Source organism: Mustela nigripes, chromosome 17 (assembly GCF_022355385.1).
Source record: "Mustela nigripes isolate SB6536 chromosome 17, MUSNIG.SB6536, whole genome shotgun sequence".
Lineage (NCBI taxonomy): Eukaryota > Metazoa > Chordata > Mammalia > Carnivora > Mustelidae > Mustela > Mustela nigripes.
Genome location: NC_081573.1, coordinates 45,029,441 through 45,053,122, shown reverse-complemented (window position 1 = coordinate 45,053,122; position 23,682 = coordinate 45,029,441). Strand labels below are relative to the sequence as shown.

Below are 23,682 nucleotides of genomic sequence, written 5' to 3'. Positions count from 1 at the left end.
CGTATTTTCGCTTCCTGACAATCCCGTGAGGGTGTGACGGGAGTTGCACCGTCTTCATAGAATAAACTGTGTGCAGCTGAGGCCTGTACCCCTGAACTCCAGTAAATGAAAGCAGCTGGTCACAAGAGACATTGGGTGACTCCACTCCATCAGCGGAATGCATCGGAGGAGCCCAGGGCAGCATCATTCCCCCACTCCCAAAGATTTTATTTATTTATTTATTTATTTATTTATTTATTTATTTACAGAGATCACACGTAGGCAGAGAGGCAGGCAGAGGGCAGGGTGGGGGCAGGCTCCCCGGTGAGCAGAGAGCCCGATGCAGGGCTCGATCCCAGGACCCTGAGATCCCGACCTGAGCAGAAGGCACAGGCTTTAACCACTGAGCAACCCAGGCACCCCAGCATCCTTTTAAGTGAGCCCTGCCTGGTCCAAGAGGGAGCCACTAGCACCTGGGGCCACCAAGCCTGTGAGCCTGTTACATGGGCTAGATGTATGAAACACACAGGATTTTTTCTTAAGTATGAAAATGTCTCATTAACAGTCTTCTTTACCTTGATAATATGTTAAAACGACACCATTTCTGGTATACCGGGCTAAATTATAAAAATTAATTCCACCACTTTCTAACTGTTTGAATGTGGCTCCTGGAACTCTCAGTTACACATGTGACTCGTACTGTGTTTCTCTCTAGAAAGGTGCTGTCCTGGAACCTCAGGCTGCCTTTCAACTTCTGATTCAGCCAGGAGCTAGGTATCATTCAACAGGACTCAGACAGGATTTTTTCAGGTCTATTTTGAACATCCCCCTAAAGTTACAGTGTACCGACTCCCCAGTGATACTTCTTAGTATCCAAATAACCCACTTGCCAAACTGCAAGTGTAAGTTAAGGAAGGGGGGAAAAAGGTGGAAGGCCAGTCCAGGAGTCTGTCAGAAGCTAGACAAGGTCGGGGGCATGGTGCACCTCTCCAAAACGTCATCAATTACTTCTGAGACTGAAAGTTTGCTTTAAAATAATAAGTTGTTTGTTGTAGTTTAACGCAAGGATTGCCTACGACAAGCTTTGTCTAATAATACTCCAGCTTGACTTCCTACTGTCAAAAGCAGTGCCCCCCCCCTTTTAATTGCCCTCCCCCTCCCCCAAAATATGCCCCCCCCGGGCCCGGGCCCCCCCCCCCCCCCCCCCCCCCCCGCCAGTATACAGACACTTTAAAATGGGGAGAGAACAGGGAGGAGGTGCAGAGACCACAGACAAGGCCCCTTTCCTATTAGAAAGTGCCCATCCTATCACTAGGGATCACAGGCCAGTCTCATTTCTCCATGTAAATGAACTTTTTAGCCACCTCCTCAAAGAAGAAAAGCTGCACAGATGCGGAAGGCTTGGTCCTGGGGCACACAATTACAGCCATTTGCATTCCTCCAGCAGCAGGATTAACACAGGAATGTGCTTTGCAGCTTTGTGGGGGGAAAAGGAGTTTAGGAAGAAAGGAGGGGGGGTGGTATTGCTCCCTGGTCTGTCCATCCGAAGCTCCAGGATACACTTCCACCTCTGAGAGTCAGAAAGTGGAAATAACTCCTGCTCAGGCTTTCTAAAGAGGGGGAGGTTGAAAAGGCCAGGGGGGGGGAGCAGGCGGCAGGAGACAGGAGCCCAGTGTATTAGGGGAACTGCCCCTCCTGGTGCTTTGATCCCCCGGTCGCTAGGAGAAACCAACTTTTCTCCTTGGGTTAATCAAAACCAAATTACTCAGGAATGTGGCAGGACAGGTCTGAGCTTCCAGGTCCCTTTGTCTTTGAGGATTTAAAATGAAAAAATAAATTTTTTAAAGCAGATGGCAGTGGCTTAGCAGATGGGTAAACTGAAAAGTCTGAAGGAACCTTAAACCACATCCCCCCCTCAAAAAAAAGGGGGGGTATCCACAAACATATTCCACTCTATCCATAAATAAGTTATTTTTGTCATTAAGTCCCAAACTCAGAAGAATATCCCATTTTATCCTTTACTGCCTCTCAAGAAAAGACCCCCCCACACACAAACCCCTACCCCAACCAAAGTACACTTTGTCAAACTGCAAATAAGAAACCAGGCAGGATTTAACAACACCCAAGTGCCATGACCCGGTTATAAAATGTATTTTTAAAAGCCAAGTCCCTAGTAGCTGAAGAACACACTTTTTTCAAGCACAAAGCTTGGGACTATTTGTGGTGCAAGGTGCTTCCTAGGGAATCCTGGGGTAGGAAGGTGAGGCAGCCAGTCACTGTTCAAATGCCTCCGTCAAATCAATGGCAGCTTTGTAAGCTTCTTTTAAGCCAGAAGAATGGCAGTGTTTAGGGACTGGCTCAATGTAGGGATGAAAGGGTACCATGGGTGACACAAGATCCCACGAGGCATCTGCTGTCCAGAAAAAGTTAGGCTCTCACCACCCAAAGCAGTCCTGTCTGGAAAGAATGTGTGCGCGGTGTCCTGTGCAGCCCAGAGACACCGCTTCAGGAACTGGAGAGGCAACAGGAAAAGGCTGACCTCAGAGATGAAAGGAACCTCGGCCTGAGCTATATTAAGGCCGCCACACCTCCTCCCTAGCTCACACCTTTGGCAGGCTTGTGGCACTGTGGGAGGTGTGGCCCTGCAGGCCAGGCTTCTGGAGACTCTACAGTGCAACACCCCAGCTTACGTTATTATTAGGGACAGCTAGGAGTGAGGCGTCCCAAGGCACTCGGCAGCAGTTATAGGAACAGCTCTTTGTGCCTTATAAAATGTCGCTCAGCTTCCCTGAAAAACCTGATGAGCCCCCACTGCCCAGCTCCCAAAAATGCTAAAATAAACAAACAGAGCACCGACCAGTTAAGCTACAGAGCCTGGACTGCAAAGATAAAATGAGGCCAATGCACAGGCCTGACGACCAGCTCACCATAAATTGTAACTGGCCCCAGGCCTGCGATTATCTGGGAGGTTGCACTAAAGTAACTTTTAAAATACTCTTCACCTTATCTTCAGGCCCAGTCAAACACACACATACATCACCCGTCTCAGATCTCTGCCATTAGTGTTCCATTTAGACTTTCCAAAACAAGGTCATCCCAGTAGGCCCTTGCCCTGTTTCCGGTCACAGCTGCGGACTTTTACCCCCTTCTCCGACAAAAGGGGCCTTGTACACAAAATTAACCCAAACCATTAGTCTGCTCGGAGTGAGAGAGTACATTGAGCCCTCGGAATATTTACCCTCCTTCCAGGCTAGGCCCAGGGTACTGCCCAGAGGGCCTCCCCCGCAGAGGCCGGGGGAGCTTCCCCAGAGATTAGATGCCCAGCTCCCTGGGCCTCACTCCACGCTCCTCTCCTTGGCTGCAGCTGTGCTGTCAAGGCCCCACTTTTCAGAGAATAAATATAAAGCCTTCATTTTTTTTTTTTTCTTTAAGCAAGAAGGAAAAAAACTTTTTCCCAGACTCAATAGAACATGGCTTGACTTGAGGGATGACAGGGGCTGGAATCATCCTCGATCTTGCTGAGCTGTCCCATGGGGAAGCCACTAGCCACATGCGGCTCCTGAGCTTTGGAAAGGCAGCTGGTCCCAACTGCTGAAACAGGAGTCACGGCGATACTGTGGGGTGCATCAAATGTATGTGTATGTTACATATGTTAAGATTTTTTATTTCTAAGTAATCTCTATACCCAACGCGGGGCTCGAAATTACAACCCCGAGATCAAGAGTCACACGCTCTACTGACTGAGCCTGCCAGGCGCCCCTATTTTAGACTTCATTCCACCTGCTTTTTACTGTTAACATGACCACTAGAAAACGTAAGCTTACATATAGGGCTTGGGTTCTATTTCTATGGGACAGCCCTCCAGAGGCCAAAAATGATAAAGCCTCAAACACCAGCGTTATCACCATGCCCTGAAAGGAAAGGGTCTCAATTTTCAAATACTAAAAAGACCATAAAATTAAGCAAGAGGCAACATCTGAGATCTGCTGGGTCACAGCACAAGCTCAGAGGCTGGTCAGCATGGCTAACTTAGAGAATGAAGCAGGAATCTACCATCTTTTTTTTTTTTTTAAGATTTTATTTATTTATTTGACAGAGATCACAAGCAGGCGGAGAGGCAGGCAGAGAGAGAGGAAGGCAAGCAGGCTCCCTGCTGAGCAGAGAGCCAGATGCGGGGCTCGATCCCAGGACCCCGAGATCATGACCTGAGCTGAAGGCAGTGGCTTTAACCCACTGAGCCACCCAGGCGCCCCAGGAATCTACCATCTTTTTATCCAAGAAAAATAAATGTAATCTCTGTCCCAGTGATTCTCAAGCTGGGGTGATTCTGCCTCCCCAGGAGATAGTGGGCATTTCCTCCGGACATTTTCATTGAGTGGGGGGGCATGGACATGCTCCTAAGTGGGGAGAAGTCAGGGATGCCCCCCCACATCCTCCCATAAAGAATTATCCAACCCCAAATGTCAACAGTGCTCACACACAAGCAGGAAGCAACTAGAACTGAGGTCCACTCAAGCCCATTTCAACCCTGAGGTTTACAGGGGGCGGAAGCTGAAGGGGGCACCCCCTTTGCAAAAATGGTTTCTCGGCACGCTCAGAAGTGGTAACAAGACTTAGTGGTATAAACAATGTGGGCACATGAAAATAATAATGATGATGGTGATGATGATGATGATGTTAAAACAACAGCCACTCTTGCACCAGACTGAGGACTGAGTGTCAAGGGTTCACAGGTCTGGGTAGCTCGGTTTCTCAAACTAGTAGGTAAAACATGGGGTTTAAACTCAGAGCCACGTGACCCAGATCGCCCTGCATGCAAAGGGACACCACTCACGGGGGATTTCAACTGGACCAGACACTTGCATGCCCATCCCTGACGAACAGAGGCCAGAGGTGGGAGACAGAGCAGCACGGGGCTGTGATTGGACCTGCAGAGACAGGAAGGGGACAGGGCAAGGGACGGAGGAGGGCAAGACAGGAAGAGCGCAGGCCTGAATGAGAACGGTTGCCTTCGCCTTCGCAGAGCCAGGCTGGGAGGCACAGCAGGAAGGGGGGGTGGGGGGAGGCACATGATAATTAACTCAACAAGTTGATAGTATTTGCATATAAATGCCTCCACAAATCACTACAAACAAGCCAGGACAAGTCAGGCCTATTAGCATATACAAGCCAGCCCGGGAAGGCCGCTCTAGGTGGGTCACTGAGTGGGCTGCTCACTTAGAAGGCCGCCTGCCAGCTTTCAGGGGGCAGGGTGGGGGGCACAGGAGGGGAGGGCTAGGGAGGATGAGGACGCTCTATTTCACTCCTGCACACATTTAGTTGCAGGATATTAAAAAGAGTGGGCCTTATTCCCAGCCCATAAGGGGAGAGCTGAAGAAATGCTGGACCTTTGAGTTTATTTCTTCCGCGGTGCCAGGAAACCAAGGCTAGTGGAGGCCAGCAGCAGCCACAAAAGACACACAGGGGAAAGGCATATGGGGACTATCATTTGTGGGGAGGGAACTCAACATGCCAAGTGCTGTGAAGACCGTTTTCTCCTCAACTGAACTCCCCTTAGAGATGTGAAGCGTGTACTGTGCCCGTTTGACGGATGAAGGAAGTAAGGCTCAGAGAGGTTCAAGGATTGGCCCGCAGTCACACAGCTATACCAGACCAGAGGTAGGCCCCAAGCCTGGGACCCTGGCAGATGGGTACAGGCAAAGCGGAGTGAAGAACAGGAGCCAGCTCCCCCCAAAAGCACATCGGAGTCACCTGTGCTTCTCCCACAAAACTGAGTATGAACAAAAGAACCCCCGTTTTAAGGGCTGGTTTATAAGCCGCACTCTGATATTGAACTGGCCTCTCCCCAGCTTTACTGTGTTATTATCTCATTCCTCCAACCAATGAGGAAGACTGCACCTCCCTCCCATTAGACACTGGGGAGTCTACACCACGATTTCCTCTTAACGCCAATTTCTCCCATGCAGACCACTGTTTATAGCTTTCCCAGCAAGGGCAAGATAAAGCAATGGTCCTTTCCCCCAGATGGAGGCGTTCTCCACTTGCCCTTAAAGACACCTCCACCTCTGGGTTTCATACCTGTTGCAGGAAAAACCAGCCTCAACTTCTTTGAAAATGTGAGTGGTGGTGGTAGTGGGCGGTGGGGGGATATCATCTTACCTACTGCCATCCTTGACCTGGAACCAAGTTTTCAAAGTCGGCCACTACCTACCAGGTAGGCCCAGGTAACAAGTGTGTATACAGCCAGGTATAAGACTGACAGTCTTTATCAAAGCCTGTCCCTTGATAATAACTATGTATCGAATATAAAAGTGACACCATTCAGGAACTTGGCAGAACACAGGTGTATCTTAAAATAGTCACTTCAGGGGAAGTGTGGGTGGCTTGGTCTGTTGGGAGTCTGCCTTCAGCTCCCATTGTGATCTTGGGGTCCTGGGACTGGATCCCGCATCAGATTCCCTGCTCAGTGCGGAGTCTGCTTCTCCCTCTCCCTCAGCTCCTGCTCTTCCTGTCTCTCTCAAATAAATAAAATCTTTAAAAAAAAATAAATGCAAATAAAAACAGTCACTTCAGCAATGATCCACAGGCGCCTTAAGTGTCCAGAAGTTGACTTGACGCTTGAGCAAAGATGCAGATGTTCCATGGAGAAATACAGAGCTGTTACAAGGAAAGCAAAAACCACTCCCCCGACAAGCCAAGTGTACATTAAGAACCAAGGCCCTGAGCCAAAGAGCATTTTAGGAAGCAGGGCCTGAAATGGTGGAAGAGGCTTGCATTGTTTCTTGAGCAGTTAAGAAAAATTGTTTAAGAAGGAAAAGTTGCTTAAAAGGAGAAGAAAAGCACCCATGTGTTTTTTAGCACATTTTCACTGGACAGAAAGATGTCAGGAAGAGAAAAGTTGTCCAGAACAGGCCACTCGGAGACCATAAGTGTGGGAAGCAAATAAGTTCATGTCCACACATATGTACTTTTTATAGACTTACAAGAGTTAAAATTCTTTTGGAAAGAGCTTTTTATACACTGAAGGGAGACCGCCATATTTGAACAGGCACTTAGATGACTTTGGCGGGGGCGCCGGGCCGGAATCAGGAATCACATATTGAACTCAACCCCTTAGTCTTTTCTTCGCTCTGCTCAGCTGACTCCAGCCTCTCCGCCAAGGAGATCCAAGCAAGAAGTCACACAGCTGCCTGGGACCCAGCAGTTTAAGACGCAGAGCCCACCACCACAGAGATGTGCATTCAAATGCGGCTCAACCAGCAGCCTCAGAAAGAAACACTTTCCTCCAGTGGCATTCCGGGATGAAACTGGGCACAACCAAGAAACCAGCAAAGTTGGCTTTTTTGCTGCCTCTCCCGTCTCCAAGAAGCTCAGCCCCTTCTTACCCCTGAGGAAGTCTACACACTGCGCCCTCCCCGCCTACGAGCTGCCACCATGCCTTGGCCCCAGTCACCCAAACACGCAGCTCTTCTCTTCAGCTATTACTCCCCCTCAACACACCCACACACACTCCCACACACCCACACACATGAACACCAACACACACTCTCTCACATATACAAACAAAGTAGGGAGGCCTGAGCAGTCACCAATTCCTGCCTCCAGAAGCATGAGGGGGGCGGGGGGGGGGATGCTCACTCCCAGATCAAAGGTTTGTGGCCAAAATCACTTTCAGGACAGCGCGTGAAATCGGCAGCAGATGAAAATTCCACCGTCTTTTCACACAGCCCAACGGAGCCAGTTTTCCCAGTTCAGAGTCTTCCTACAGATGACTGAAGATATTCTGTAAACTCCCCAATGTTGCCCCCAAAAGACCCACTTAAAAAAAAAAAAATTAAAGACAAGATAATCATTTAAGAAAGCCTTTAAGGCCATTATGTGATTAGCAGAAGAGAAGGGGAAAGGGCTGTTGGCGCTTCCCCATCATCACAAAGAGTGGTCTGCAAAGGGGTTTTCATGGCTTCAGTCCCAAACCAGCAATAGCCAGAGGGAGCAGGGGGTGCGAAGGGAGGGCATGCTCTGCCCTCCCCACTCCTCCCTTCTAGGGGAGTCTGAGACCCACTTCACGGAGGAAAGAGGATGGGAAAATGCTGGAGGAGGCACAAAACTCAAAAAGCATGAGCAGGTGAACCACCCCAGACCCCCACCCCACCCAGCCTGGGCCCCCAGGACAAAGGAGGGTAGCTAAGGCTTGGGGGGGGAGGGGCACCAAAAACCCCCGGGGCATTAACCCTCCTGTGGACAAGACTCTGTGATGGCCACCGGGTGGGAAGGAAGAAGGGCTCACCCAAAAGGCAGATTAAGCCCAGGCATTTTACTCAGAGGCCCTGTCAGGGGTTAAAACCAACAAAACAGAACTCTTACTCTGAAATGAAGCCAAATTTGTCACCTAGCAAACTTTCTCGGTCTCGTTTCCCATTTTCATTCACACCCCATCCTTGCAAAAGCAAGAAACTCCAGCGATGAAGGGTGAAAGAAGGAAAGAAACAACAAAGGAAAAAAAAATCACCTTTAAAAGTTACAAATGAGAAACAAAGTCACCCTCCTTGGGCAAAGAACTCTCTGGAAACAGACCCATTACTGCTAAACTACTCACTGCCTTATACTCAACACTCAGTCGCCTGCCCCAAAGAATGGAAACAGAAAAAACCAAAGAAATCCAAAAAGCATTTAAGCGTCTCACTGCTGTAGTATCGGCACAAAGGAGTTGGTTGTCAATTCCCAGTTTCTGTCCATAAAGGAGACACTGACCACATTGGGGGGAGGGGACCCACTAATACCTGACTGTCCTCTGAACATGTGCAAAGTGACAATCTGGCAGCCAACTTTACATCATATAGAAAGGAAATCTGACAGTTGTTGATTTTGTATTTTTTCTCCTTAATCTGGATTTTGAGAGTGACTTGCCAATGAGTTAAGATTTTTGCCAGAGTTCCTCCCTCGGGGCAATTTGACTCAATCTTAGCTTCTGTATGTTTCTCCATTTGAGTAGCCTAAGGACTCAGGACACCGTGCTTTGGAAAGAAAAGGCACCCTTTCAAGTCTGATGGAGACTAGCTCCTGCAAAGGCATTCTTTTGCCTGGATTCTATTAAGACCGGTCCCCAATTCCCTTGACCACGGTCTCTAACTCAGGCAGAGGATGGTGGTTCTGGGGTGTGCTGTGATTTCTAACAATTACCATTATGACCAAGTTCTCATACCACAGCATTTGGATCCCCCTGCGAAGTACACAGTAATGGAATCTGTCTTCCTGTTCTGTTTTTAGGGTAACGCTCCCATCCTGGTTAATTACACCAGCCTTGGGAACCAGAGTAGCCCAACAGGCCCAAGCATTACAGAAATGGGCCAGGCTAAGAGCAGGCAACCATTTTAATAACCAATGAAAACATAAACCACAGCAAGTACCATCCTTGTTGATGTTACAGAGTCAGACGTGTTATCCCTGTGAGGCAGGCAAGTGTCAGATACTTGGAGCTTGCAAGTTTCTTCAGGCCAGAATCACTATCACTGTTGTCTCCCCTATAAGACGAGGCTTAAACCTCTCCAGTTAAAAAGCAAACCAGATATGCTCAAAAGTGGGTGGAACAAGTCGATTCCCTCCTAGTGATGAGAGTGGTTCCCTACACTTTTATAAAATGCTGCTTAGTCACTTAAATATTTACGTTTTAACATAAGGCTGCTGCAAGTCTACAGTACAAATCATTTCTTAGGTTAGGTTCTGCTCTGGGCCCCCTAGCATTTCCAGGCTCTCACAGTAACACTTCAGAAGCACGTGCACACACACAAAAGTTCCAATGCCCAACACCACACAGTGACAATAAGGACATAAGGACACACTCTCTGGATACGACGACTTGTGACCAGAACTGAGGGACCAAGCTAAATCACCACCAGCCCCAGATGATACTTTGCTAGGATTCTGCAATCACAGATTTATGCTAATGAACTAACCACCTGTGGGTCACCCAAGGGGAGCTAGACCTGTCCTGAGAGTGTCTAGTAATCATCATTTAAAGTCATAATGATGAAAACTGAAATCTCGCTTATTTTAGCTCCTTGCCACTGGGCAGTCCAATTGGCACTGAGTTTAACACGGCAGTTAGAGCCAATCCCAAAGCAGCAAGAAGGAAGGCACTTCACTGTCCTGTTGGAACGAGCCAAACGGAGGCCTGCGGAGAGCACTGTTTTATTTGGTTCCTTTCCACCCTCCCTGAGTATTCATTTGTGCAAATAAAAGACGGAAGGGAAGAAACCAAAATTAAAGTTTCAGGTGGTTGGGGAAGCAGCTCAGATCCTTTTTTTTTTTTTTGGAAGAGTTACCAAGTGTTTCTCAATAGTTCCCTGTCACTCAAAGCTGTTTTCAGGAGAACTGGAAAACAGCAGCTCTATCCCAGAGTAAGTGCAGCCGCTTCAAAAGAGAGCTGGGAGAGGGAGGTGACCCATGTCAGGAAGACAGAAGGTCTCCAAGTCATTTAATTCCCTGTGATTCCAAAAGGGCTGATTTTAAAGTGTAAAAGTGCTTGCTTCTGCATCTGCCCCATGTTGTTAAATAACACTTGGGCAATTAAATAAAAGAGCAAAGTGTGACCCCAGCCCATTCTGAGAGGCACTTACACGCTCTCTGAAAACATGCTGGAAACGAAATGCAGACAATCTCCTTAGTCCTGTAATTTAAGGACGGGGGAGAGGAAAAGTTTCTCTTGGCCTTCAGAGCCACACACACCCTCTGAAAGGAGCCTTGGGGTCTCTGCAAAAGAGAACGAACAAAAATGCAGGTGTGCAAACATCCAGGTGTAGGCCTCTCTCCAATGACTCCACTCTTGAAACCCTTCATTATGTAGAACTGTGGACTCTTGACTTCCCACACATCCCACCTCTGTTCCTTAACTGCTTGCCGTGTTGGGGTTGGGTAAAGAGAAGGCAGAATCTCGGGCCGCCAGTGGCTGTTGTGATAACAAGGAACAGGCCACGCTCCAGTCCTGGCCTCTCTGGATCGGTTACCTTGGAAGGCGTCTGCTTTCCTCTCACATGCAGGTCTCTGCCCCAGCACTCGGGCTTCCTGCTCCAGCCTGGCCTCCTGGAACTCGTGATTTTTAGGGTTTCCCCTTGAAACCTATCCAGAAACCACAGCCATTAAAAGAACATGAAGGTTTGACACCTCCTGAATTTAGGAATGAGGGGACTCCAGGGGCCAACTCTGCAAACTCGCACCTGCTGCTTGATGGCAAAGAAACAAAGTTCCCCAGCTTTAAATTATACTCTATTTATTTAGTGACTTGTCTCCAAGGATCTCAAAGCATGGGGTGAAATAAGATGACGTGCAACTTTCTCACCATCTACCTTCATGGCTTAAGTTTGTTTTCCTTGCTTTGCCTTCCTACATTCCACCAAGCAGGCCTGGGCCCTAAGGAAAGGCCTTCTCCCTGTGCCCAAGTGGGGGCCCTCTGATCTCTCAGAGCCTGTCTGTCAATGGCTTTTAGAGTCTTCCAGGCCTGTTAAATGAGTGTAGAGGCAGTGACGACCCTCCTGGATTCACCTGCTGTTGGGTCTCATTTACACCAGTTTACATCCTGTGCACCACTAAGCCAGGCAATGCCCCCTTCTAATACACCAGGCACCGGTGATGGTCTTTACCCTCCAGGTGTTTTGCCATTCTTATAACACAGGTATGTCCAAAGAAGAAAAGACCATTTTCCAGAAAGTTCTTTCCCCTCTCTAAGTCTGCAATTACTTTTTCCTTTTTTTTTTTTTTTTCCTGCTGTTGACCCAACTTGGGCAATCTTTCTCCTTTAACAGGACAAACATCACAGCTCTCCCTCTCTAACACCCCTCCCCACGGAAATGTTTCTCCAGACTGCGAACAAACGAAAATTAGAGGGTGGGCAAATGGATCTCCAAAGGTGCCTTCCAGCTCCAAACCTCTGATTCTCCCTTTAATTACTCTACAATAAGCACATTCTTCACATTGTTTCCAACTGACCAGTGACTTCTCTTGCGCTGAACAGGGTACATTTTTAGGCAGAGGAACCCAAACTTTTAAATGGCACTAGCACTGCAATTACTCAGGAGGCAGGAACTAATCCAAAAGCAAGATAAGGAAGGGAGGAGGGGGGGAGGAGAGAAGGGAGGAAGAAGGGCTTTACTCCGTGCCCCGGAGAATTCAGACACTTTCACCCCAGGTAGGTTCCAATTGGAATCTACTAGTTCAAGTGCAACCAGCCTGCCCTTCCCCCACACGCCCCGAGAGAATGGGAAGTTCAGCCAAGACTTGCAGCACCTGCCCGCCGTTTTCTAGGCCGGCTGTGCGAACCGGGCAGGCTGGCCGGCGAGGGGGAGGGAGGCTCCACTCACCTGGCACACAAAGGCTCCGCACACCTCCGGAGGGAGGAGGCACTCGAAGGTCCGGGGGCCGCGCCGCGCGCGACAATGGGAAATTCCAGCGGCACCCGAGCCCCGAACTTAAGCACCCCAGGCGGCATTCTTCCCACCTCCCGCCGCCCCCGGGACTCCGAGGTGGCTCTCGCTAGGTGCAGGGGGGCTGCAAGCTGGGGAGGGGGGCTCATGGTGGCGGCCGGGGGCTGGTGGTCGCCCCTCCCCGGGGAGGGAGGGTCCCCGGGCGCGCGGCGGGGATTCACCCACGGGGCGCGGCGCTCGCGTCCGGGTCCCCGGCCTGCCCGCCGCCGGCTCGCCACCCGCCGGCCCGCCCGCCCGGAATCGCTTTATGTAAATGAAGCTCAACTCGCAGTTTGCAGGCTCACCGCCCGGGGAAGGGGGGCGGGCAGGGCGGGGGGCCTTCGGGGATCCACATTACACAGCAACAAAGCGGAAGGTTAATTTGAAACTCACAGCCCCGCCGCCGCTCGGCTCCCCGGGCAAAGCCTGACATCTACAGTCGTGCCGGGCGCAGGCCGGGTACTCGGCGGCGCCCACGCCCGCGGGAACACGGGGACACACGGCCGCGCTCCGGGCACGGGCTTCTGGGCAGGCCGGGCCGCGCGCCCGGGGACGGGAGTCCTGGGCGGCTAGGCCTGCGCTGCCCCGGGAACCGGCCCGGCGGGAACAAAGCCCGGTCCTTCCCAGGCGCTGACCCCTCTCTCATCAAAAGTCAGGGGCTGGCCTAGAATCGGGCGAGAAGAAAAGGGCGCGCCCTCGGCCACAAAAAGGAGCCTGGGGCCTCAGAACCGGAGCCATGGGTCTCTGGGCCCCATCCACGTCACAGCCAGGCCACTCTAGCATGGGGACCTTAGCCAATGTGGACAGGAATTTATTTGAAACACACACCCATCCTATTAACTGCTTTACAGAGCACTTCTGTTTTTCAGCTGCACAAACTTAGAAAAACATCCCCAGCTCTCCATTGAGAGTTTAAGGATAGGATTTTTCAAGGGAGAGAAGGAAAGGAAAGAGAGGAAGAAAAGCAGTTGCAGCTTGCAATCAAGCTTACAGTCTTTTTTACAAGACTTGCCTTAAAAAGCCGCCTCATCTCAGATAAGGCAAACGTCACGCCCTTCACAGGGAGATTCCAGGGCCAGGTCAGATTTAATGGGGCCACCTCAGTGGGTCAAAGCCATTGCTGGACACCTTAATATCTTCCCAGGTTCACCTTTCCCATTCTGATATGCAAAGCCAGCTCCACAGAAATCTCGCCGGAAGTCCCCTGTCCTCCGGGTCAGAGTCTCACGCTCAGTCTGATTTTACTCCCGATTGTCTCAGCACAGAAAGGCACCTGCTTTTCCCTTTCTGAAAGCCACCCACCCAGGCTGGCCCCACAGCCCTGAGAGTCCTTTCCGACTGCACAATAATGAACCATGCAAGTGTGAGAAATATAATAAGCTCACGAGGCAAAAAGCTGTATGTATGGAATCGTGTTAGCATTAAGCACACACTGGGGCAGGAGGAACCAGGATGCCTGGCTGATGAAAACTATCGTGTCTCCATGCAGAAGGCATTCTGCACAGTGTCATCTGCGTTCACATTCACGTAAATATCCAAACTGCTGGGGGACAAACAACCCCTCTCTAGAGTTCACACTTTAGTCGGGAAAAGAGACTCCCATTTTTTTTTTGTTTTTCCCCTCCTTCAGCAAGGACCCTGGGAGAAAAGACTGCCTCGAGGGAATCGTGTCCGATTAGGGACAAAGGAGAGCACAAGCCAAATTCTGTCACACATGAGAGAGTGTGTGGGGAGGGGAACTGGAGAGCAAAAAAAGATAAGTGGAGGATGATTCTGCAAACCAGACTGTGATCAGTGCCGAGTGGCTTCCAGACCACCTGACTTCAGACCCAAGAACAGGTGGTGTTTTCAAAACACACGATTATTTATATTAGCCACATGAGTCGAGAACACCTTAAAGAAAACCAATTAATAATTTAATTGAAAAGGTGACTATGAATAATGCATGCAGATGATGATGCTAGCAATAACGCAAGTCATGAGGCACACACAACACAGAGATGTCTCTGGAAAGGTCTTCAGGAACATTAGGACCCCCAATCTCCTGAGTCTTACCTGGGAGCAACCCATAGCCTGCTAGATAAAGACACTAAGAAAACGTTTATGCTCCCCAGAAAATCTAATTCCGCTGCTTTATCTTAACTTTCATTAGCAGGGGACGACCTCATAATCTGGTGACATCATGAACCTGGTGGGCTGACAGATAAATACCTTTAATAAAATCAAAGCCAGAATGCCAAAGAGCCAGTTATAAAGTCATCTGGGAGGATGTGGAGGTGCTGGGCAGAAGGCCCTAGGGGGGACCCGCAGGATACCGCTGGGGTCCCCAGCGGCGGACACAGCAACCAGCCTCTCTGCACCTCAGAGGCCTGACAAGTGGAACCGAGAGTGACCCTGGGTCCCTCCCCTTTATCTTAATCCAGCACCAGCTATATACAGGCTGAGAGCTGATCAAGCCTGCCTGTGTGACAGGCAACATTTTAACAGGTGACTCCACAGGCAGGTCATCCATGACCTCTGTATCATGACAAATACAAAGGAATACCAAAAACCTGGGGCATGACCTGTCCCAAAACTTATTTCTATCATTTGCAAAACAACACGTCTTCGGAGGGATTCCGAAATGTCTGCACTTAGGATGGAATCAACAGTTTCCCTGAAATCCAAGATACAAATTGTCCTCCAGCTCTGCCAGGCCCTGAGTCTTCTGGGGGCAAGACACCTGTGGGGAAACCCATGGCCTCCCCACCAGGGACAGCCTGGCACTTTCATGGCCCCTGAACACTGCTGACAAATAAACCCACTCTGGGGAAAGGCAGTTGTCCATAACGAGTCTCAACTCATCTGTAAACTGTAACTGGCAACAGCCAAAAGGATAAATATTTAAAAATAAACCAGGGGATGCTCACCTCTTCCCTACTCCTCCTCTTACCCCCTCTCCAAGCCAGAGGCCAGCGCCTCCCGCCCCAAACACTTCAGCGGTAAATTACAGTTATCCCAACTGAGCCAAACTGGCTTGTCTGTCTCTCCACGTGCACATTCACTCTCTATCGCGGTCCTCCTTTCCTTCAGCAAAGGTAAATATGATCTCTGAGCTAAGGTACAGTGAATGTCAGCATTCTGACTTGTAGCTAAACCTGGACTCTCTATTTCCATAGCACAGTGGGGTTTAGGGAGATGAGTGTGTTCCTCCAGATCCTGGTATTTTTAGGGAAATATACATACACGTGGATTTTAAAATTAGTGCTTCAATAAACTTGAGGTTATAACAAAGAAAAAGCCAGGGAAGGGCATGAGCAAAAACAAAAGTCCTTGAAACAAACAGTAAAACATTTGGAGCTAAATTGCATGTCATGCCCTGAATTCAACCCTTCATTTCTAGGCAGTTATATTTAAGAACTTGGTCCCTGCCGGGTGACTAGGCCCTCCTGGGTAGGACAGAGAATGCAGGCTCTCCTCAGAACAGCCACACTCACCTTCATACCCATGGGAGGCTGCTGCGCCAAGGCCTACACAGATGTTTTGATTCACATTTCTCTGACACATACCTCAAGGCCTCCATCTATTGCTACAATGCTTATTAATTTTTACCCCCAAATCGTAGCTGGGAAAGTATCTAGTTTACCCCCAAATCGTAGCTGGGAAAGTATCTAGTTTACTTAACCACCCTCCCCAACTCAGACCCTAAATCTGTCATGTCACACATACGAAAGACACAAACGAGTAACCATTTTCTAAAAACCGTGACTGGAAGGAGCTTTTCCAAATTAATTGTAAGTTACAGAGCCCAAGTTTTAAGACAGCAAAAAATAAAGAACTTGCCTTAAAACAGCTTTAAAGCGTTAGGTAAAGAGCTTGCTCTCTTTCTCTCTCTCTCTCTTTCTAACAAAAATATTATTTCTGAAAGGGCAAAGAGAATTTGCCATGCAAGACTTTTATACCCAGGGGGATTCTTACATTTGTGTTTCTAAACCTTGAAATTGAGAATTTTAATGAAAAGGCAGACGGATGCTTAAGGACAGCATCGCAATTGGGGTCCATACATTACAGGAGAGAAGCGCTTTGTTTGGGGCCAGGGAAAAGAGGTGGACTCTTGTTTTGTTCATGGGCTATCCCCACTGTCTGACACATCCCTTCAAGCTCAGCCTGATGCAAACCACTGATTTCTTGGAAGAAAGCAGGTTGGAGGGAGAGGAAAGGTAAAAGGAAACAGGAGAGGAAAGAAAAAGGAGGAGGAAATATGGCCTCTTTATATGAATCGTAGTTTGAGAAAAAAAAAAAAATCTCAACACAGCACCAATTCCATAGGATGTACCCACAGCTCCCATACACATGTGTTAAAACAATCAATTAAACAATATGCCAGGAGCACAATAACCAGGATCATTTTTTTTTCTGAATTTCATTTAGCTTTGCAATTCCTTCCTCTCAAGCAACCACTTCTTGGGGCAGGACACCAAGAGATAAACAAAAGATGACCGTGTTCACACTTCCCAAATGAGAATCCCATTTTCTTATCTTTCCATTTGAGTGCATTTTTGGTTGAGATCTGTGCTAATCTGACTTAAGAGCCAGAGCTGAAATTTCACATATCCTCCAAGTCAGCCAGTGTTTTAGAATTTGGATTTCTATTGAGGCTGTTCCAATCGTCAGTGAGGCCTACGGTAAAATGTGCTTCATGCTGTTTCGTTTGTCTCTCTGCAGACAAATAGAAACTGTGAAATTTAAAGAATGGATAAAAAAAAAAAAAAAACCTAAAACAAAGAGGTTAAAAAAATAGGACAAATGTTTTTGCTTTTGTGTCTCCCTGGAGCAATTGTTTGGGGGAGTCTGCATTGACAATAACCATGAGAAGGCCATCTAAAGGCGATGAGCACACAAGGGGACTCCTTGCCTGCTGCCTTTGGTCTGGGAGAAAAAGCACCTTAGCTCCGTTCTCCAGGAACAAAAGGCCAGGGCCACGGAAGGGGGGAGAGGTTACTGGGGCTTTCACAGAGAGCCAAGTGTCAATGCAGGTTCATTTTTCACCCGTCTTAGTTGGAAAGCAGCTCAGTGAACTTCCTAATGACTGCTTTTCCCTCTCCCCCTATTATTTCTAAACCTAAAAGAACAAAACAATAATATTTTTTTAAACCTAAAACCCATCATCCTATTAGAGGAAAGCCTTGGGGACCTACAAAGTGTTCCCTCCTTCCTTTCCCCACACTTTTTTTTTTTTTTTTGGAGGAGGGGGTTCCCAATTGTAGATCACATGGAAATAAGAGACACTGGACATTGTGGTCATTTTTAGTAACACCAGAGAACTGCCTTTATGTCTACAACAAGGCAGGGAGCAGAAAAATAAACGTGAAAGGGGGAAAAAAAAAAACCTGAATAGGGACAGAAGGTGATAGTCCGGAGGACCGGGAGGACATGGGGCAACGCCTGAAAACATTTTCTTTTTTCACAGCGTGAAGTCGTTAATGCCAGCTTCCGATTTGCGAGTGAATCAAAGTCATCATCACTACAAGGCTGGGTTTTTTTTGGGGGGGGGGGCTGCATGGAGAAGTGGACAATAAAGCTGTATTACAGACATAGGTGTGTGGGTGTGTGGGGGGTGTCGCTTCAAAGAAAGGAAGCTGAGATGAATCACTGCATGCCATGGAAATGCCAGGGCAAGTGGATGTCAGAGTGTTTAACCAGATTCTAAGCTGGAAACATCTTCCCCAGCGGGCGAACCCTAGGATGAGGCAGTGACACGCAACCCTCAGCCTTTGAACCCAGACCTGGCAGCTTAGGAACGCGTTCCCCCCTTCCCCAGGCAGTCAGTCCCAGGCTCTGGCTGAAAAGCGAGGTGGGGGTAGGGATAAGAGGGCCCTGAGAAGGAGCACAATAAACAACTCAAATATGAACGGAAATGACATCAGCAAAGTGAAGGACCTGTTTATTGCAGATCAAAACAAAACAAACTTCCAAACCTTTTGTGTATACAAGATAACTCTATAAAAAGCCTTCCTAAAATGTCACCAGGGTCGACACATCAGCATCCCCAGAAAACGGATGACAGCTACCAAAGGGGGAGGGGGCCTCGGGAGGAGGAAAAGGAATGAAGGGAAGATGGGAGGAGAGAGAAAACCAGAAGGGGCCAAAAAGCCAGCTGACTAGTTCCCCCCTCTGCTGATCCTTAATATTTATTGGTGTTTATAATCTAAAAGCCATGCTCTGTGTTTCACTTAATACAAGGCCAGACAGTGCTGTCTAATGAGGCAGCATTACAATCAGCTTGTAATACTGAATTTTTAATGCTGCCAAGGATTCTGTTACATAATAATATGAAAAACAGAAGCTGAAAGTGGGCTCGCGGTGACAGGACACTGGAGGCTTCAGGCAGGCAAGCGCTCCACGCCCGCCTTCGCTCTCACTGCCCACCCCCATCTCCCGATTGGCAATCGGCCCACCATCCTATACAGGAGGTCGGTATGGAAACCAAGAGGATTTCGCAGGAAGTCCACTCTTTTTATTATTGTTGTTGTTATGATTATCATCTCTGATCCAAAGTTCTATTTCAAGAGTTTGAATTCTAGCCTATCTGGGGTTAGAAGTCTACGATGAAAACTGGGGGAGGCTGAAGAGACAAGGAGTACAGGAGCAGGGGTAGTTTATTTTGAGAAAGCAAAACAATACGGAAAAAAAATCACAGAGGGGGAAAAAGAGCTAAGATGCTGGGAAGGGGGACTGAAGTCGGCCGACCGACCATATTCACAGCTGCTGCGCTCAGTTTACGTTGGTGTAATTCAAAAACATATATAGAGCCGCCGTTGCTCCTCTCTGTAATACCCCAAGACTGTAAATCTATAACCACTGCAATGATTTAGTGATTAAAAACATGATAACATATTGTGTAACTGCAAACCACAGAACCCCTGCCAACTCTCCTCTAAGATAAAGAGGGGAAAAAAAATACAGAAAATGTGTTGCTTGCAGCGATCTTCCTAAACCCAAAAGATTTTAATAAAAGAACCTATATCGGAAGAGGGTGAGTGAATTCTATGTGAAGCCAGCAAAGGGAGGGGGGGAAAGGGCAGCTTTATGTGGGATTCTTTTCCTTGTACTAACAAATTACGACCTAAACATGTCTTTTCTTTTCTCTCTCTCTCTTTTTTTAATAGTTTGTTGTAACTGGAATAACTGGTCTTGTGTGCTGTCTTGCATATTCAAAGCAGCTTTGTAATCGGATCTGGAGACCCAACCTTATTTGCCTGAACTCAATAGGGTTTTTCTTCTCCCCCCTCCTCTCTTGTTTTGTTTTGGATTCGGTATTGTGGGTTTTCTGTTCTCGCTGGGAGCAGACAACTACGCAGGAAGAGGCTCTGGTGCCTTTAAGCTACAGAGCAAACACCTGAGAGGGGGAGGCACAATTTGTAACATGGCAGGAGGAGCCTAAAATATACACAAAAAAAAATAAAATCAAAGCAGCTGTAGGGGTTTTGGCCTCTGAGCAGCTGACCTGACCCCATTCTGTATATTCTTTTATTTCCCCATTGCAGGATTCCTGCACCTTGGGTCAGATTCTAACTCAATGTGACCCTGAGGAGAAGGCAGTCACTGAGCCCTGGAAAACTGCTCCATATGTAGTTGGGGGGGGGGGGGATAGATTGGGGGGAGTGTAAGTGCATATGCATTCAGACTACCCCAGTGGAGACACCCACCATGGCCTTACACACACACACACACACACACACACACACACACACGCACACACACGCACGCACACATGTCTGTCAGGAATGCCAGGCCATGGGGCCAGCTCCAGCCCAGCTTTCACAGTTCACACTGCCAAGAGCCTGAACTCTCCCTAAAGCCCCCCCAAATCTTCATATCTACAACTCTACCCATAAACACATGCATGCACAGATGAACACTCCTCCAGAGATTTATATGTTTAAAAAGTCCACAGATCTGAATTGCCTCCTCTCTGGACCTAAGCAGGGCAGTTTATTCAGAGAAATCAATAGGAAAGAGCATTTGCAAATATTTATATAAGCCCTGTGCGTTTCAGCATTAAGTAATTAAAAACTAAAACTCTCGGAGGGGGAAGGGAGGAGACACACAGACAGAAGAAGGCTGCAGGCCTAGAGTGGGTTTTCCTGCCCACACCTCATCTCCCCAAACCACAGTCCCTTCAAAACCGACTCCATGTACACTTTTTACGAAATCCTGTTCGTGCACCATTTGCTAGACTATTTCAAAATCATCTCCAAATATGGATTCACCTACCACCAAGCTTTCAAGCCTGACTGTAAGTGTCTGTATTCCCTTTTTCTCTCTCTCTCTCAAATGCACACACAGCAATCCTTACTTTTGACATTGCTTCAGTCTCTGGTGTATTACTCTCTACTGTATTTGTATTTCTAAATTATTTGCACTAAAGATATCTAACATTCTAAGATGAGAGGAGGGCCCCCAAGGGTGGCAATTCAATGAGTGAACACACACCCCTTAACACCCCCCAATACTTTCCACTCCCCCCAACCTAGAGGATACCCACACCTTGGGGGTTCAGTACCTGAAATCCACATATGTAAACAGATTTGCCCACCCCCCCCCAAAATGTACAGTAAAATGAAGGAGTTTTTAAATGAGCCACTGTCGAGTGGACTGCCTCTATATTGTTCCAGAGAGCTGGGCAGCAAATTCTGCTTATACTGCCTCTAAATCCGCTCTAAGAAGCCGACCAAGGCACTGGAGCACCCACACTGCAGATATTGTAGAAATTTACAGTAAATGTAGGTACACGATTGCAGCACGCTGCCCTATTGATTATGCAGATTGTGATCAATCTTCTCCCCTCTCCCATTTCCCAAGCCTCTTTCTGAAGACCTCCAAATAAGTTGCTCTATAACTAGCCATTCTCCCAAAGTAGGAAGGAAAAAGTAATTTTTTAAAAAAAATAATAAATCCTCTAGTGTCCCCACAGAAAGGGCTTGAGTCTTTTTTTTAATTCAAAGTGAATTTATGCTCGCCAATTTGCATTACAGTCAAGCGATCACCGTATGTCATATTCTTCAAAGGTGCTTAACAAACCCCCTTTTAAAAGTCACTAGAACTGGAGGCCAGAAAAAGACAATCAGCCTCCTTCTTCCATACAGTCCTTAGATCAAGTTTCAGTAATTGAGACCAATAAAAATGGTCATATTTACCTTAAGTTGGAAGCAACAAGAGGGAAAAGTTAAAAAGACTGGGTGATTTTTGAAAGCACTTGTAATTAAAGAATTTGCCACAGCCCGAGGAATTGCACATTTTGCAAAAGTCAGCTTCTGAGCAACAGATTAATTTGTAAAGTAAAATGTATTTTTTAATGTAAGAGCTCCACAAGAGACACACGACTATTAAGTCCTTTCACAATTTAAATACACTGCATAAAATACACTCACATCTACTCTCCAACAGATATGCAGAAAGAGGTACAGGAAAATGCACAACAGAAAAGAGTGAAGCAGGACGAGGGGTGAGTGCAGAATGGAACGTAAACAATCCCAGATTCGTGTGAGCAAGAAAAAAAAAAAAGAAAGAAAAAGAAAGAAAAAGAAAAAAAAAAGAAGAAAAGAAGAACGAAAGAAAAAAGAAGAAGGAGGAAAAAAGAAAAAAGGAACACTTCGTTGTCTCTCAACTCAGCTGGTCAAAGAGAGGCCGGCCAGGCTACGTCTAGTCCTGGCCGGCGGCGCAGCCCGGAGCCCCCGGGAGCCCCTAGTGTCCAGGGCAGAGCCCCCTCTGGGCGCTCGCGGCGCTGCCAGTGGGGCAGGGCGGAGAGCGCGCAGGTACAGGGTCGGGCGGCCACCTCGCCCCCTCGCCCCCTCGCCCCCTCTCGGACCCCCGGCTCCGGTCGGGCGGCCGCGTCCCCCTCAAGTCGAGTCCCGGCCCGGAAGGCGCCCGCCCGACCGGCCAGCGGTGGTGGTGGTGCCGGTGGTGGTGGTGGCGGCGGTGGCGGCAACGGCGGCGGCGGCGGCGGCGGCCGCGGCGACTGTTCCGGGCCGGGTGCGCGCCCCGCTCGGCGGCTCAGTCCGGGGCCCCGGCGCCTCTCGGGGTGGGGCAAAGTTGGGGGCCGGGGGTGGCGGGGGCGGGGGCGCTCGGCACCGCGGACACCCCCCCTCCCCGCCGCTGGTCGCCGCCTTTGTCTCGGCGCCCGGACCCCGGCCGCCCTCCCGCCCTCGGCCCGCGCCCTGGCCGGCCCTGCCCCGCGGCGCCTCCAAACTCGGCGCGCGGGCCTCGCCCCGGGCGCCTCCACCCTCCCGGGGGTCGCTGGCTGCCGGCTGCGGCGGCGCGGGGGCCGGGGAGGAGGGGGCGGCCCGGGCTCGGCGGCGGCGGCGGCGGCGGCGGGAGGAGGAGGAAGAAGAAGAGAAAGAGAAAGTTTGGCGCAGGGGGAAGGCGAGCGGGACGCAGCGAGCGAGCAGGGCGCGGGCGCGGGGAGCGCGGGCGGCGGCGGCCGGGCGCGGGAGCCGGGAGGGGGCAGGACGAGCCCCATGCAAAGCAGCCCGGGCGCCCCGAGGAGCCCCGCGTCCGGGCGGTGGCGGCGGGAGGAGGAGGAGGAGCAGGCGGCGGCGGCGGCGGCGGCGGGAAAAAAAAAAAAAGAGGGAAAAGTTGCCACTTACGCGGTTGCTTCTCCGGCGGCGGCGGCTGCAGCGGCGCTGCTGGCGGCGGCGGCGGCGGCGGGAGCTGGCGGCGCTTTTAATCCCGAAAAGAGGCGCTCGGGCCGCGGAGCCCATCAAGGCAGCAGCGGCGGCTGACGGGGGTCGGCGGCGGCGGAGGACGCGCTGCTGGCGGCGGCGGCGGCGGCGGCGGCGGAGCTGGAGCGCGCTCGGCGGAGCCCGGGGCGGGAGGCGGCCGCAGCCGGGGAGCCGGAGCCGCCGCCGCCGCTGCCGCCGAGCAGCATGGTTGGCGGGGAGTTTACAGCCCCCGGAGCGGGCAGGGGCCACGGAGGAGAAGCGGCGGCGGCGGCGGCAGCGGCTCTAGGCTGTAATTGGGATGCAAAGCAGGCGGTGGCGGCGGCGGCTGCGGCCGGGAGGAGGAGGAGGAGGAGGCGGCGGCGGCGGCGGCGGCTGCAGCGGTCGGAGGGGACGCGCTGGAAGTGGGAGCTGATGAGTGAAAAGAAAAAAAAGTCTTTGGATCTTTATTCTGCTAATTAGTTTCCTGCAAAAAATGGCTGTGATTAATTCAGTGCGCATGTGCTTCATTACCCAGGCACGACGGGAAGGGCTAATTAGCCACCTTC

General features: G+C 49.7%; 1 protein-coding gene across 4 annotated transcripts in view; it reads right to left on the bottom strand.

The window, feature by feature from the left end:
• ZFHX3 (zinc finger homeobox 3) overlaps nt 1-23,236 on the bottom strand; it is a 246,602-nt gene extending 223,366 nt beyond the window's left edge. For 2 of the 4 annotated variants that reach the window (XM_059382054.1, XM_059382055.1), the window contains exon 1: nt 23,063-23,236. The gene's annotated coding sequence lies outside the window, so the exon portion shown is untranslated. Of the gene's footprint in view, nt 1-12,332; nt 12,683-23,062 lie in introns of those variants that run through there. The other 2 variants (XR_009400758.1, XM_059382053.1) reach the window with 2 other exon arrangements.
• Between the last annotated feature and the right edge of the window lie 446 nt (nt 23,237-23,682).